Below are 14,599 nucleotides of genomic sequence, written 5' to 3'. Positions count from 1 at the left end.
TCCTGGGACACAGGCCAGGTGCACACAAATCAGAGCTGCAGTGTTTCTCACCAATGAAGTGGAGGAGGACCCCAACTTTGACTCCTCTAGGACCTTCTTTTCCTCCCCACTGGCGATTAGTCATGCTGTGGTGTTTAAAACTGAAACGTTCATTTTAAATACTACAAAAATGTGGCACAGAGCGCAGGCAAGGCATCTGTTCCAGCAAAATGTTATGTTTTGATCATTTTCAAAAATGATTTTTCTGTTTTTAAAGAAAGTGTGTGGACATGGAGATGAGTCAGTCAATCTGAGGGGTACTGTATGCTGGGTTATTTTGAAAGCTGTAAAATTTAAAAATACATGGAAAGAAAATAATTTTCCTTAAATATTATTTCAATTTTATTCTTTGACTTAGTATTTTTTTTTCTTTTTTAATCTTTCCATAGCATCACATTCTTTGCCAGGAGGAAAAAAAAGTCATCTTGAAGGCAGCTATAGAACCATCATCATATGGAAACCTAGATGCAGGCCTACAAAAATGGTTATACTCATATTTGTAGATCTAGGTGATCTTTACTGAAAAGATGGTGATAGAAAGCAAAGGTAATTTACTTAGGTATATAATTGCATTTCTTTTTAAAACACTTTCTGATTATGTAAATTTTACCCCAAAATTATTCTATACCCTGACTAGGGATTCTACCACTTTAATACTAGCCCTAGTATTACTTAAGTGAAATTGTATATAAATTGCATTGTAACCTCAATATTTTCTATCCTGACCTACATGTCCCTTAATTTTCTAAATGAAATGAATTTAGTGTATTAACATTGATAGCCTGAAAAATGTAGGCTATTCCTCAGAATTAGAATGTTTGGAAACTCTAACATAGTACATTGTAAAACAGAATTTCAATACGCTTTCTCTTACTTTTCTATCTTTTTTTTAGTCTTGCAGTAATTCTACTCCTCAGAGCCTCAAAAATCAACTGTAGTGTGCTGTCTGTGAACACTCATATGTAGTTTGGTCTCATTTGTACAGTTTGAGTCCCACAGAGAGAGGAAATACAAGTTCTAGTAGAGAATGAACACACTGACTTGTGTTTTTCCCAAAGAAAATCATGTTACTTTCTGTGCCACTTCTTTATCTGGAGAACTGGAGAGAAATGACAATTATCTACCTTCTGATAGATTATTGAATTCTGACATGTCAGAAATCATTTGCATTTGTAAAGCACCTAGCTAGAGTTCACAATACAAGTATATCAACTGAAACAAATCAGAACAGCTACCTAACCATTTTTATCTTGATCTGTTCATTTTGACCATGTAAAGCAGAACAATTGATTGGTCCAACCATTCTGAGATACAAAGTGGCTTTAAGAAAGCCAAAACACCAGATTGGCTGCTTTTTTTAATTGGTGTTTTTCATGATATGAAAATATTGGGTGAAAATGAAAAAACTGAGTCAAAGATCCAGATGTTTGATCCTACCATTGCCAAATAGCCACACATTTTGTAGCATTCGGATTTGCAACTGAATTTCTCAGCTTTCACCAGAAAGCCTGTCATCGTATAGATATAGCCTTCTAAGGAGCTATAAACATGAAACTGATATGGTCCCAAGAAAAGCATCTCTTTTACCCAAGATAACAGTTGCTTGTGCATCTGCTGTTTTCTCCTCATTAGGCAGCTTCCTGGACAGGAAGGGCACAGGATCCATTGTTCAAAATCCTATAGTGTTCTTTATTTAGGCCTGAATCTGCTTAGAAAAGAGAATACCTGTGTAAGCCAAGTAAGGACCATGACAAGAAGGGCTTCTTTTCTAAATTGGTCCATTTAGTAATTCAGATATAGATGCAGGAGCTGTCATGGCAGTATCAGGAGGGGCATGAACTGGACACATATTTTCTGGACTGATTTGTCTTATTATATCCTAACTAGGGCTTCTATTAGACAACAAAATTGTATACATCAAGCCATTCTACCTGTATTAAATTCAGTCTGCTAACAACACTTACATCAAAGGAGCTTAGCAAAACTAAATAATAGTAGCCTTAAAGGTGTGTGTCAAGGAAGGTGGGGTGGAAAAGGTTACAAGCTAAATGTACTGTTTTTTTGCCTATTTTTTATGGCTGACATTTGTTTGCGTTGCTTCTTCTCCGCCCGGGCACATATTAATTCAAAGCCACAACCACAGTATGCATTATCTGCAATTTTTCTTTTTTTTCCTCCTTGGATTCACTCCTCTTGAAATATCACATTTTAATTATGTGCATAGCAATGACTTCATTGCTTCTTAACTCAGCAGCAGCCAACTCATTTTCCCCTGATGGTATGATGACCTGTCCTTGTGGGAGAAACCCATCTGTTTATATTCTTTAAGCTGTATCTACACAAGAAACAGGTTTTGTATGTTTTGAAACCATCTTTCCTCATTTCACTACTCACTGCTTGCCTAGAAAGGAGAAACTAAGAAAATAGGAGGAAATCACTGGGTTCAACAAGTATTTCTAGCAAAACCAATAAACCATGAACATACTTGACATATAGTACATGGCCTGAAAATTACTGAAGATCATGGATTTCAAATCATTTAACTATTTATCTCAGTGTCAAATAAAAGCATAAATCACTTAACAAAGGCTCTGGTACATGGCATAAAAAATAATAGTTATATTTTTCACTGGGATTATATTGAATATATGGAGGGACTGGGAGATAAAATATTTGTCTCTTGGTAATGTGCAAATGCTAATGAAAACTCTTTGAGCAGCCTGCTTGTCTATTTGATACTAATAATAGGTTTATAAAGGAAAATGATTCTACCTGTCTGGCATAAATTCCTGGCTTGACAGTAAACATTGGTTGAAATGTACTTAATAGAGTATCTTAAAACGAAATTTTGTACTGTCACCTTACTTTTACAAGTAATTGGGGAAGATTGTTATAACCTGTCACAAGAAATCTTTCCATGAGAAGTGTTTACTCCAGGAAGAATGCAATGTTCATGCGTAGAGATTTTTGCCCCGCTACATAGCTTCTAGATTTTACCATGAGTAGAATGGTCTTTGGTAATGATGGTTTGGTCCATAGTCAGTTAGGGGGATTCCATATAAATGAGATAATATCTCAGATTTTATTCAGACCAAATTTAATTTCAATCCTGGAACAGAGCTGGTAAAAGCTTAGAAAAGTCTTCTCAATCCATAGGGAAGGCAGATCTTCAAAGGAAAGAATGAATTCCTTTGCACAGTCACTTATTAAAGAGCTAGGTTAAGACCCATGAGGGTACAAAGCATTGTCTAGTCTACTTGTGGTGGGTTAGTCACTAAGACGTGTCCAACTCTTTGCGACCCCATGGACAGTAGCCTGACAGGTTCCTCTGTCCATGGGATTGTCCAGGCAAGAATAATACTGGAGTGGTTGCTATTTCCTTCTCCAGAGGATCTTCCCAACCCAGGAACTGAACCTGGGTCTCCTGCATTGCAGGCAGATTCTTTACCGACTGAGCTACGAGGGAAGCCCTAAGTGTCTAGTCTAAGCAATGTCAAATTTAGCCCAGCTCCAGAAGTCCATAGTATTCAAGCACAGGTTTAAACATGCCCAGTCCTGGAAATAAAGCAAACTTAAATTGCCAGGATAGCCTTAGATCCTTCCTCCTGAACAGTTAGGAGCTGGAGATAGCTTATTAATGTCTTGAGCTTAAGGTTCAAGAGCCTGGGGATAAACAGGCTGTCGGTACTAGTGAGAGTGGACTACTTCAGCTTTACTTCCTAGTCCCACCAGGGGATGCAGACTGCATAGTGCTTCTGCCCAGGTCACAAGTTTTCCTACCAATTCTTTCACATTCCCTTCCAATTTTTTTTTCTCTAGTTCAGAGAGATCTGAGCGTGGCTATGGACCCCAGCCACATTACAAAGCATATCACCATTACTTGGAAAAAGAAGGAAAAACATAGAAAACATACTAGGAACTAAGAGGGAAGAAAAATCACTTTAGGTTGGAAAATGTTCCCAAAGGGAAAAGAATATGTGTTGGGTTTAAAGGTAGACAACAGCTGAAAAAGACATTCTATGAAGGCAAATGATGAAAGAGAAAGGCAAATCTGAATTGCAGGGAACAGACTGGAAGTGAATAATTACACGGCTAGAGTTTGGGAAGTGGCTCCGCTGGTATCACACTGATCTAATGGAGACAAATGACTAGCGTCTCCCAGGGGAGGAGCAAGACCTTGGCACCTCTAACATTGCCTCCAGCAGCCTCATGAGGCACAATTTTCACTGGAAGAAGGGACACGATTTTCATTAAACAACTACTCCTTTTCAGGCAATGTTCTTCTAGACAGATGTCAGTTATATGCCCCATATCCTGCTGATGCATATTTCATTATCTTTGTAATGAAATTATTATTTCATTATTATTATTGTTGTTGCTAGCCAATAATTGAAAAGTGAAAGTGTGTCACTCAGTTGTGTCTGCCTTTGCAACTGCATGGACTGTATGTAGCTCACCAGCCTCCTCTGTCCATGGAATGCCCCAAGCAAGAACACTGAGGTGGGTTGCCATTCCCTTCTCCAGGGAGCCAACTATTATTATTAGCTAATTATTAATCTGTTGTCTCTCAGCTTCAAATCCATCTTTTGTTGTCAGCTTTATGTTCAGGGCCTGGGACCCTGAAATTACATTTTTGTCCATCAGTGGGTTCCATACGAGGCCCTGCTGATAGAGGAAGCTAGAGTAGGACTGCAAGGCTGGAGGACTTGTTTTTCCCTGTCTGTGAGTGTCACTGGAGCAAGGCTTCTTCCCCTCAGCACTATAGTGCATTTAAGCAGCAGCTGAATCTCAGTTCAGTTCAGTTCAGTCGCTCAGTCGCATCCAGCTCTTTGCGACCCCATGAACCGCAGCACACCAGGCCTCCCTGTCCATCACCAACTCCCGGAGTTTACCCAAACTCATGTCCATTGAGTTGGTGATGCCATCCAACCACCTCATCCTCTGTCATCCCCTTCTCCTCCTTCCTTCAATCCTTCCCAGCATCAGGGTCGTTTCAAACGAGTCAGCTCTTCGCATGAAGTGGCCAAAGTATTGGAGTTTCAGCTTCAACATCAGTCCTTCCAATGAACACCCAGGATTGATCTCCTGTAGGATGGACTGGTTGGATCTCCTTGCAGTCCAAGGGACTCTCAAGAGCCTTCTCCAACACCACAGTTCAAAAGCATCAATAGGCCTGGTTCCTGGATTTAACTAGGCTGTTCCTCCAAGCTTGGAAGTGTCAGCAGTCCCCTCCTCTTCCCTTGGTTCTCCCATGGTTATGGGTGGTGGCTCTTTGCTGCAGTGGCCACCTCCATGATACCTTAGAATTCTTTTACTCTTCTAGTTCTTCCACACATAACTAACAACACTTCATACTGGAATCTCTCCGTTAAAATAACTGGGATGGCTTCTATCTCCTGACTGAACCTAAGGCTCACATAGATTAACTAATCTATGACTTTTTAAAGTTTCCACAACTAACTTGGAACTTATACACTAGTTTATCTGAAGAAACCATTTATTCTTTTAGCTCTCATCATGATAGCCTTCAGTTAGATACTTGCAGAGACAGAATTATTATTATTATTTTTTACTAAGTATAACTCACTTGAATTAGTAGCAACTGTTATGGTTTTGGGTGACAGAAATCCAAATAGAACTAGTTTAGGCCAAAGGGAGAATTCCTTGACTCACACCCACACATGGGGAAAGGCAGAGGATTCAGTTGGGTGCAGAACCAGATTTCAGATGTACTACGCTTGGGATGAGGAAGTCTCCCTATCACTGCCCTGACCCCCAGCACGGTGTACACACACAACCACACCTCTGCTTCCTATTTCATTTTCTCAGATTGAAGGCAATCCACCTGCTGATTTATATGTTCCAATTTCAACATCAGAGAGAGTTAAAACTTGCTTTCTCTCTCTCTTATCTCATGCTCAAAAGTTCCAGAAGAGGGCTTTATTGGTATGATATGAATTGGGAGTCCATACCTGTGCAGAAAAGCTGAGGGTGACAAGAACATTATTCCAGCTTGGATTATATGCTTTCTCCTGCAACAATAAACAGTGGGCAAGGGAGAAGGATTTATAAACCAAGGGCCACTTCTGTTTACACCCCAAAGTTAAAGTGGAAGACAGATTTCCCAGCAGAAGGGTGCATACTAGCCTAGGCAAATGAAACAATAGGTGTCCCACTCCTACAACAGACTTTACATTCATACTTTGTGTGTCTACAGTGCTTAAAAGCTCACACTCCTAAGCTTTGTAGAAATATGCTGCTGCTGCTGCTGCTAAGTCGCTTCAGTCGTGTCCGACTCTGTGCGATCCCACAGATGGCAGCCCACCAGGCTCCCCCGTCCCTAGGATTCTCCAGGCAAGAATACTGGAGTGGGTTGCCATTTCCTTCTCCAGTGCATGAAAGGGAAAAGTGAAAGTGAAGTCGCTCAGTCGTGTCCGACTGTTAGCGAGCCCATGGACTGTAGCCTACCAGGCTCCTCTAGCCATGGGATTTTCCAGGCAAGAGTACTGGAGTGGGGTGCCATTGCCTTTTCCGGTAGAAATATGCAGTCAATCATTATTTAAAAAACTGGTCAATTGTTTTGGTAAATGGTAGTACTACCCAGGTCTATCTCATTGCAGGCAGATTCTTGATCGTCTGAGCCACCAGGGAAATCCAGTCCTACAAATACTAGATTTGAAATGTCTTTCTTTTAAAAATAATATTGCCATAAAGTCTTTCCTAATAGTTCAAGTGTTAAAAGTGAAATTTATAATCATAAACTTCTACTTTCAATGATCTTTCAGTCAGTACTTTGGGGTTAACTGTGTCATTCTTTAGGATGCGAAAAGTTCATTTTAAAACAAATTAACAAATTTTAAGCACCGTGTCCAAGGCCCTAATTTAGTTTTACAAACATTCTATTTAACCCCACAGTGACCAAGAAGTGATCATTGTCATTCTTTTTTACAGGAGAAAACTAAGACTTGGTGAGATTAAACAGATTAGTCAAATTTATGAAATTATGAAGTGGTAGATTCAGGATTACAACACCAATCTAAATGAATCCAACTCCTCTTTTCTATTCACTATGTTTGGAGTTTTCAGTTGAGCTCTGTGGAGTACTGGGTTTGGCAGAGCCCCCTCGGGGCCACCTCATGCCCCAGTCAGCTTGTCTCATGCATCTGACTCCACCTTGTTCCCTCCTCCACATTAGACGGAAGCTGTCTGTATACCCTGCTCATTCCAGGCTTCTCAAAAGTCTCTTTAGAATAAATTACTTCATAACAGCTTAACATTGGCAGCATCTTTAGCATCTACTCATGAGATGCCAGTAGCATTCCCTTCCCCAGGTGCAACAATCAAATACGTCTCTAGATATTGGCAAATGTCCCCTGGATGACAAAATCACCCCCAGCTGAGAACTACTGTTTGTTTCATAACTTTTTATTTTATGTTGAAGTGGGTTTCCCTGGTGGCTCAGATGGTAAAAAATCCATCTGCAATTCAGGAGACCCGCGTTAGATCTCTGGGTATTCTTGCCTAAAGAATTCCATGGACAGAGGAGCTTGGCGGGTTACAGTCCATGGAATCACAAAGAGTTAGACACGACTGAAGCGACTTAGCACACATGCATAGCTGATTAACAATGTTGAGCTAGTTTCAGGTGCACAGCAAAGGGACTCAGCCATACATATACAAGTTTCCATTCTCCCCTAAGCTCCCCTCTCATCCAGACTGCCATATAACATTGAGCAGAGTTCCCTGTGCTAAACAGGAGGTCCTGTTGGTTATCCATTTTAAACATAGCAGTGTGTACATGCCGATCTTCAACTCCCTAACTAACCCTTCCCCCAGTCCTTCCCCACCAGCAACCATAAGTTCAGCGAACTATGTAGCTCATTAGGACAGAGGCCAAGGATGCTGTTAATGAGTTCTAAAGATGTCTTTTTAAAAAATGAATTTTACAAAATGGAACCGTGATTTTACAACATGCTGTGACCTGTACCAATGTGTACCTAAGTACAAGATGATGCTAAATGCTGGTGCTTTTATTGCAACTTCTATCTGGGCCATTACATTTTCAAGGTTAAATGAACTTTAACATATGAAGAGGAGTCCTTCTGGTAGAGAATGGAAAAGAGGAAGCCTTGCAGCTCTGGGAATTGCAATGGCAAAGGCTTAATGATCTAAAGAGTGGCCCTATTTGCAGGATTAGGGAATGAAGAACAGGAAGGGCATGACGTTCTAAAAGCTGAGTTAAACTCAGGTTGTAAACTGGAAAATGAATAAGAGAACAGATTAGTGAAATAGTGTTAAAATAAGAGTTGAAACTATGACAACAGATAGGAAGTGTAGCAACTTTCTAATAATTGTTAGAAATTTCTTTCTAACAATTCTGAAATGAAATTGAATTGAATTGAGATTCAGTCATTAGGATTTTATTTTTGATTGGATAGCTCAAGCATCAAAGAAAGTTCTTTGTTTCAGAACTTGGCTAATTGGGTTTTGATGATGGCATTGCTTTGTCTCAGCTTCAGCCCTCTACCCCCTCTGTCACTGCCAGGCTTCTCAGCTATATCCCCTTCACCATCTCCCACTCAACCTGCCCTACTGCTGACCTATATCTCCTTCCAGCCTGTATTCTTCCACATTTTCACTGAAACTTCTCTTGCTGATACAACTGGAGACCTGCATGATGTCAAATTTCATGTCAAGAGATGTCTTGGCAGCACTGGATGCTACTGATCCCTCTTTTCTTTGTGAAACATTTCCTTCTCTTGGTTTTCGTAACATAATCTGCTTTCTTTTTTCTTCTATCACCCACCCTTCTTACTCATCATTATATAACAAATATTTATTGAGTCTATACTCTACATTATATTCCAAGAGCTGGGATATAGTTGTAAACAAAACTGACAAAACACCCCAACCTCATAGAGCTTGAATTTCAGTGTAGGGAGGCAAGTGATAAAATAAACACAAAAAAACGCAGTATATTAGATAAAGATAAACGAAAAGAAGAAAAAAACGAGGAAGAAGTATTAAGGGGTTCAACTTTGAGAAGGGATATTAGGGAAGACCTCACTGAGGTGACATCTGAGCAAAAAAGTTGAAGGAGGGGCCACATGAGTGAATGGTGGGAGACCTGTTCAAGCCAAGGGAATAGCCAGAGCAGATGCCCAATGTCAGGAGCATTCCACTTGTTTGAGGACCAGCAAAGAGAAGAAGCTGAAGCTGAAGCTGAAGCTCCAATACTTTAGCAACCTGATGCAAAAAAACTGACTCATTAGAAAAGACCCTGATACTGGGAAAGATTGAGGACAGGAGGAGAAGGGGATGACAGAGGATGAGATGGATGAATGACATCACCGACTTTGGACATAAGTTTGAGCAAGTTCTGGGAGTTGGTGATGGACAGGGAAGCCTGGTGTGCTGCAGTCTATGGGGTCGCAAAGAACTGGACATGACTGAGTGACTGAATGAACTGAAAGAGAAGAAGGCTGAGAAGGTAAAGTCACGGATGAAGACTAGCTGGTGAGAAGAAACATTGCTTAGGGACTTGGTAGACTTTTTGTTAGGAGTTTGGCTTTGTATTCTGAGACAGAAATCTGGATAAGTTTGAGCGAATTGACAAGATTCAACTTGTTTGACAGAATCACTCTGGCTTTTGAATTAAGAAGAGTATCTGGGGACAAGGATAGGAGCAAGGAGGTGGATATCGCTCCGTCTTTGAACCAGGGTGATCATTGCAGTTGTGCTAAAAAGCATCTGGATTCTGAAAATACCTGGAGGTACAGATACTATTATTTTCTTGAGGGGTTAGATGTGGCTGTGAAAAAGAGAGAGAGAAAAAAGAAGTTAAGGATGACTCCAAGCGTTTTGAATTGTACAAAAGCAGGACTGAGTTGTATTAACTGAAATGGGAAAGATTACAAAACAAGTTTGGAGAGGATATTCAGAGCTTTGGTTGTAGGATGGTTTACCAGTGTAACGGAATATTTGTGTTTAGCGAGATTTTCAAACTAGAGAGGTATATTTGAGAGAAGCTGGGTACACAGGTGGATTTGAAAGTGATAATATTGGATGAGATCACCAAGAAAATGGGTTTTGATGGAGAAGAAAATGAGTCTGAGCCCTGGGGGACTCCAAAGTGAAGTGGTTTGGTTGATGAAAGAAACATTATGGGAGACTGAGAACTGACAGTGAGGCAGGAAGAAAACTAGATGTGGTGCATTGAAGGCCGCATAAGATGCATGCATCAAGCCAGGAGTGAAAACCTTTGTCTACTGCTGCTGATAAGGAGGATAACTACAGGTCATGGTTTTCCCAGCACTGTCTTCTATCAAACCTGTTGTTTTAGCATAATTATTAACAGTACTACTTTTCATTTTCATAATTGAAGTGGTCAACCAACTGGTAGGTCAAGTAATGTCAACTGAGGATTGACTCATATTAAGAAATGTAAAAGTTATTAAGGATTTTGACATAATCCATTGTGGTGGTGATCCTAGGGGTCAGAGCCTGGGCAGAGAGAGCTTAGGATAGAATGTGAGTATAGGAATAGGAGGTAGTGAGTACAGGCAACAGAATAAAGAAGTTCTGCTAATAAAAAGGATCAGGAAAGTCGATGGTGGCTAGAAAGCATTTTACTGTCAAGAGTGGGAGGGGTTTTTTATTTGTTTTGGTAAGATGAGCCTCTCCATCTCCTTTTCTATTCCTCCTCTTTTCTCTGTCCTCCAAATGAAGGGCTTCATAGCAGTTAGTCCAAGGCATCTTTTTATTTTAAATTCTCTTCCTTGGTGACCTATTGATTTTCATAGCTATAAATACAAACTAAATGTTAACAACTTCCAAACCAAAAGCTCTGGTTTCTTCTCTTTTGCTCAAGATATATAAATTCAACTTCCTGATTTAGATGGCTTCTTGAATATACATCTGATGGGGATCTTACACTTGATCCCTCCAAAACTGAATTTTTTTATACTCTTCCTCACCAAATCTACGTTTGTGTACATCTTCATCATCCTGCACATGGTACCAGTTGCTCATGCTAAAAACCTAGTGATTATTCTTGACATTTATTTCCCTACTCATCTCCCTACTCCTTGTTATTGCTATTGTTCAGTCACTAAGTCATGTTTAACTCTTTGTGACCCCATGACCTGCAGCATGTCATGTTTCCTTGTCCTTTATTATCTCCCTGAGTTTGCTCAAGCTCATGTCCATTGAGTCAGTGATGCCATCAAATCATCTCATCCTCTGTCACCCCTTCTCCTCCTGCCCTCAATCTTTTCCAGAATCAGGGTCTTTTCCAATGAGTTGGCTCTTCATATCATGGTGGCCAAAGTATTGGAGCTTCACCTTCAGCATCAATCCTTCCAATGAATATTCAGGATTGATTTCCTTTAGGATTGACTGGTTTGATCTCCTTGCCATCCAATGGGCTCTCAAGAGTCTTTTCCAGTACCCGTTACTCTTCACTAAATCATGTCAATTCTACCTTAATATACAAATAGCATATTATACCATTCCTGGGTCTATTTTTATGCAGAGTCACTCTTTATCTTTTATCTTCTCTATTCTATAACAAAGGGGATTTATCCCTGAAAATTATGTTTGCAGACCCCCATGGCAGATGGCTTCTGTGCTCCTTAAATGAAGGACACTGACAGGATCATGGAGAACAGGAGGAAAGGAGAGAAAAGAATATTTCTTTCTCCACCCCATGATAGGTGGCATCTATGCAATGGCTCCAGCTTTCAAGCAGGTAACTCTAGCCCAGGAGCTCCAGTGGTACCATCTTCTCTCCTAGTTCCTCCAGCTGAGAAGGATGAAAGTATCTGTTGTTTAAGTTCAAGGATGTTTCACTCTCCTCTATTGGTTTAGCTCTTCCATTGCCTGAAGAGCAACTCCAGAGATTATATTTCTTTTAGTTTTCCTCTATTCTAAATAGAATGCTTTCTAGTTGCCTTTTCTAATTGGAGCTTCAGAAATACTCATACTCATCCACTTTTCTCCTCTTCAAGAACAACTATTTTCTAAGCTATCATTATCTCTTCCCTAGACCACTGCCCTCTAACTGGTATTCTCCACCTCTAATCTTTTCTTCCTCTGATCCATTTACACAGTTGTCAGAATGATCTTTAAAAAACTTAGTATCTCCTTTAATGGTTTTCAATTCCATGGAGAATAATAGACTATCTCCTTAAGCTGCCTACAAGTCCATGCCTACTTTGGTTCTCACTATTTCTCCAACATCATCTCACTCGTTTCCATCACACACCCTTCTCCCTCCACCTCCTACAACCTTACCCTTTTTACAAAACTCCTACTCACATATCATGTAAAACCGGTCCTCTCCCTCTACCCTGTTATTTTCTCTTTTGGTTTTTTGGTCTTTGCTTTCTTCTGATATATCCTGATTTACAATTATGTATTTACTCACATATTTACTCTTTTTCCCTTCTCAATGAAAGTTTCAAGAAGTCACAAAACAGGATTGTAGTGTTCTTCATTATTTAACCAGTGCAGGCACAGTGCTTGACCTGTAGAATGTGTTGTTAGAGTTTGTGTTTGAATATATGATAGTAATTATTCACACTGGAGCTTCCCTGGTGGCTCAGTGGTAAAGAATCTGCCTTCCAGTGCCTGCCACTGCAGGAGACTTGGGTTCTATCCCTGAGTCAGGAGGATCCCCTGGAGAAGGAAATGACAACCTACTCCAGTATTCTTGTCTGGAAAATCCCAGGGGCAGAGGAGCGTGGCAGACTACAGTCCATTGGGTCTATAAGAGTTGGACACAACTTAGCGACTCAACACCATCACCACCGATTATTCACATTAGCATTGTCTTCACTCTTTGGTTATAGTGGTCCTTCTCTGAAGCATAACTAATAACAAAATAAGCTGTGATTTATATTTAGAGTCAGTAATGGACCAAGTCCCACTCTACAAGGTATTTATTGGTTGTATGCTTAAAGGGAAACTAAAGAAATTGTGGTTTGGGGAACCAGAACTTAAACACTCCTTAACTCACTTAACACTCACTTAAACACTAATCCTTTCTCTGCCTATCTTCTCCTACCCTCTATTAAGTAAGCTTACCAGTTTATATTTCCAACTCTTCCAAATGTTCTGTAATATGAAAGGAAAATCCAAGGTTCTCAGAATGACATGTAAGGCTGCTATAAGCCTGCTTCTTTATTCTTGGATGACCACTTCCGGCTCCCACAGCCTGTTCTCAGGAAGTACCACTGTCTCAGAAATACCACTGTTTCACATACCAGGGGGTCTTCCAGTCCTTCAATCCATGCCATTGCCTTGTCACGCCCTTTGCTGAGAGTGTTCTCTTCTTGTCACCTGAGACACCCTGATCAATTTCATGATCCAGGATAAGTAACTCCTCTACTGTTGAGCTTCCTTCACCTGCCAAGTCACTCCTCCCTCTGTGTTTCTTTAGCACTTGATGTTTCTCTTTAGGCACTTTATTGCATCATATTTCAATTCTCTTTTAAAGGTCTCACCTATGTAACAGACTGGGAGTAAGACCATGTCCAACGCCCAGTGCAAGGTCAGAAAGGTGCTTCATAAGCTTTGAACAGATGATTGGGTGGATTGAAATTTGGCTTTTATACACTTTCATCATCTCAATTTTTTTTTTCTTTTGCCACAGAGTCTTCTGTTTGTTTCCTCCTTCATATCAGTTCCCAAGTTGGTCTTCTTAGTGGGTTGTTCCCCTTTCCTAAAACTCTTCCCTTTGTAGCTTGAGATCAGTCACCACCTACCCATCAGTTCCCCATGCCACCTGGCCTATTGACTCTGCCTTCTGTTCTCGCTCTGTCTTCCTCTTTGCTTGGTGGAAAATCTGGTCCCAGTGCCTCTACTTTCCAAAGCAGGGAGGCTGCGTTAGGGCTGTGATCTTGCTTCTGAGGGTGGAAAGGCACAGAATGGCCATACCACCCACTGCCCTCCCCCCACTTCATCTTCCTCAGGGCTAGGAGCAGTCCCAGGGCTTGATGAACTAATCCATTCTGCCTCAACCAGGAGGGTACAGTGGGAGGAGACATTCTGCAAATCAAAGAAATAATCAGAGGCTCATTTGCATGCACTATTGATTTTGGTTCCAGGACTTGTTAATAGCAGCAGAGAGTGAGACCTCATACCTGTTTATGCTGTGAAGCAACCTTTCTACCTTTTCCATTCCAGCAATATTAGGGAACGATTCTGGCATTTAACTAGTGAGAAACTGCAAGGCCAAGTTCCTCTTTGTAGACTAATCATGATGAACTCTAACCTTTCCTAATGAAACAGCCTTTTCGCTTCTTCAAAATCATTTCTTTTAAGAAGGCAGACAAAAAGCAGTGGTACTTCTGTATATGTCTTGCTCTGTTTCTATGACTGTACCAGAAATTGTTTGGTTTGCTTTCCCTAGTATTCTTCCTCAGATGAAAGGACTAGGAGAAAGCCCTGCAACCCCACAAGTCCGCCCGTTTGTTGAAATCAGTTCAAGATCATCCAGGTCTGCAAAACTCGGCTGAAGCAGCTTGTTGCATAATTTACCAGAGAAAAGAGGGCCATC

The sequence above is a fragment of the Giraffa tippelskirchi genome, chromosome 10, assembly GCF_054371585.1.
Source record: "Giraffa tippelskirchi isolate mGirTip1 chromosome 10, T2T-mGirTip1v1.2.pri, whole genome shotgun sequence".
NCBI lineage: Eukaryota > Metazoa > Chordata > Mammalia > Artiodactyla > Giraffidae > Giraffa > Giraffa tippelskirchi.
Note: the sequence above shows the minus strand (reverse complement) of the source record.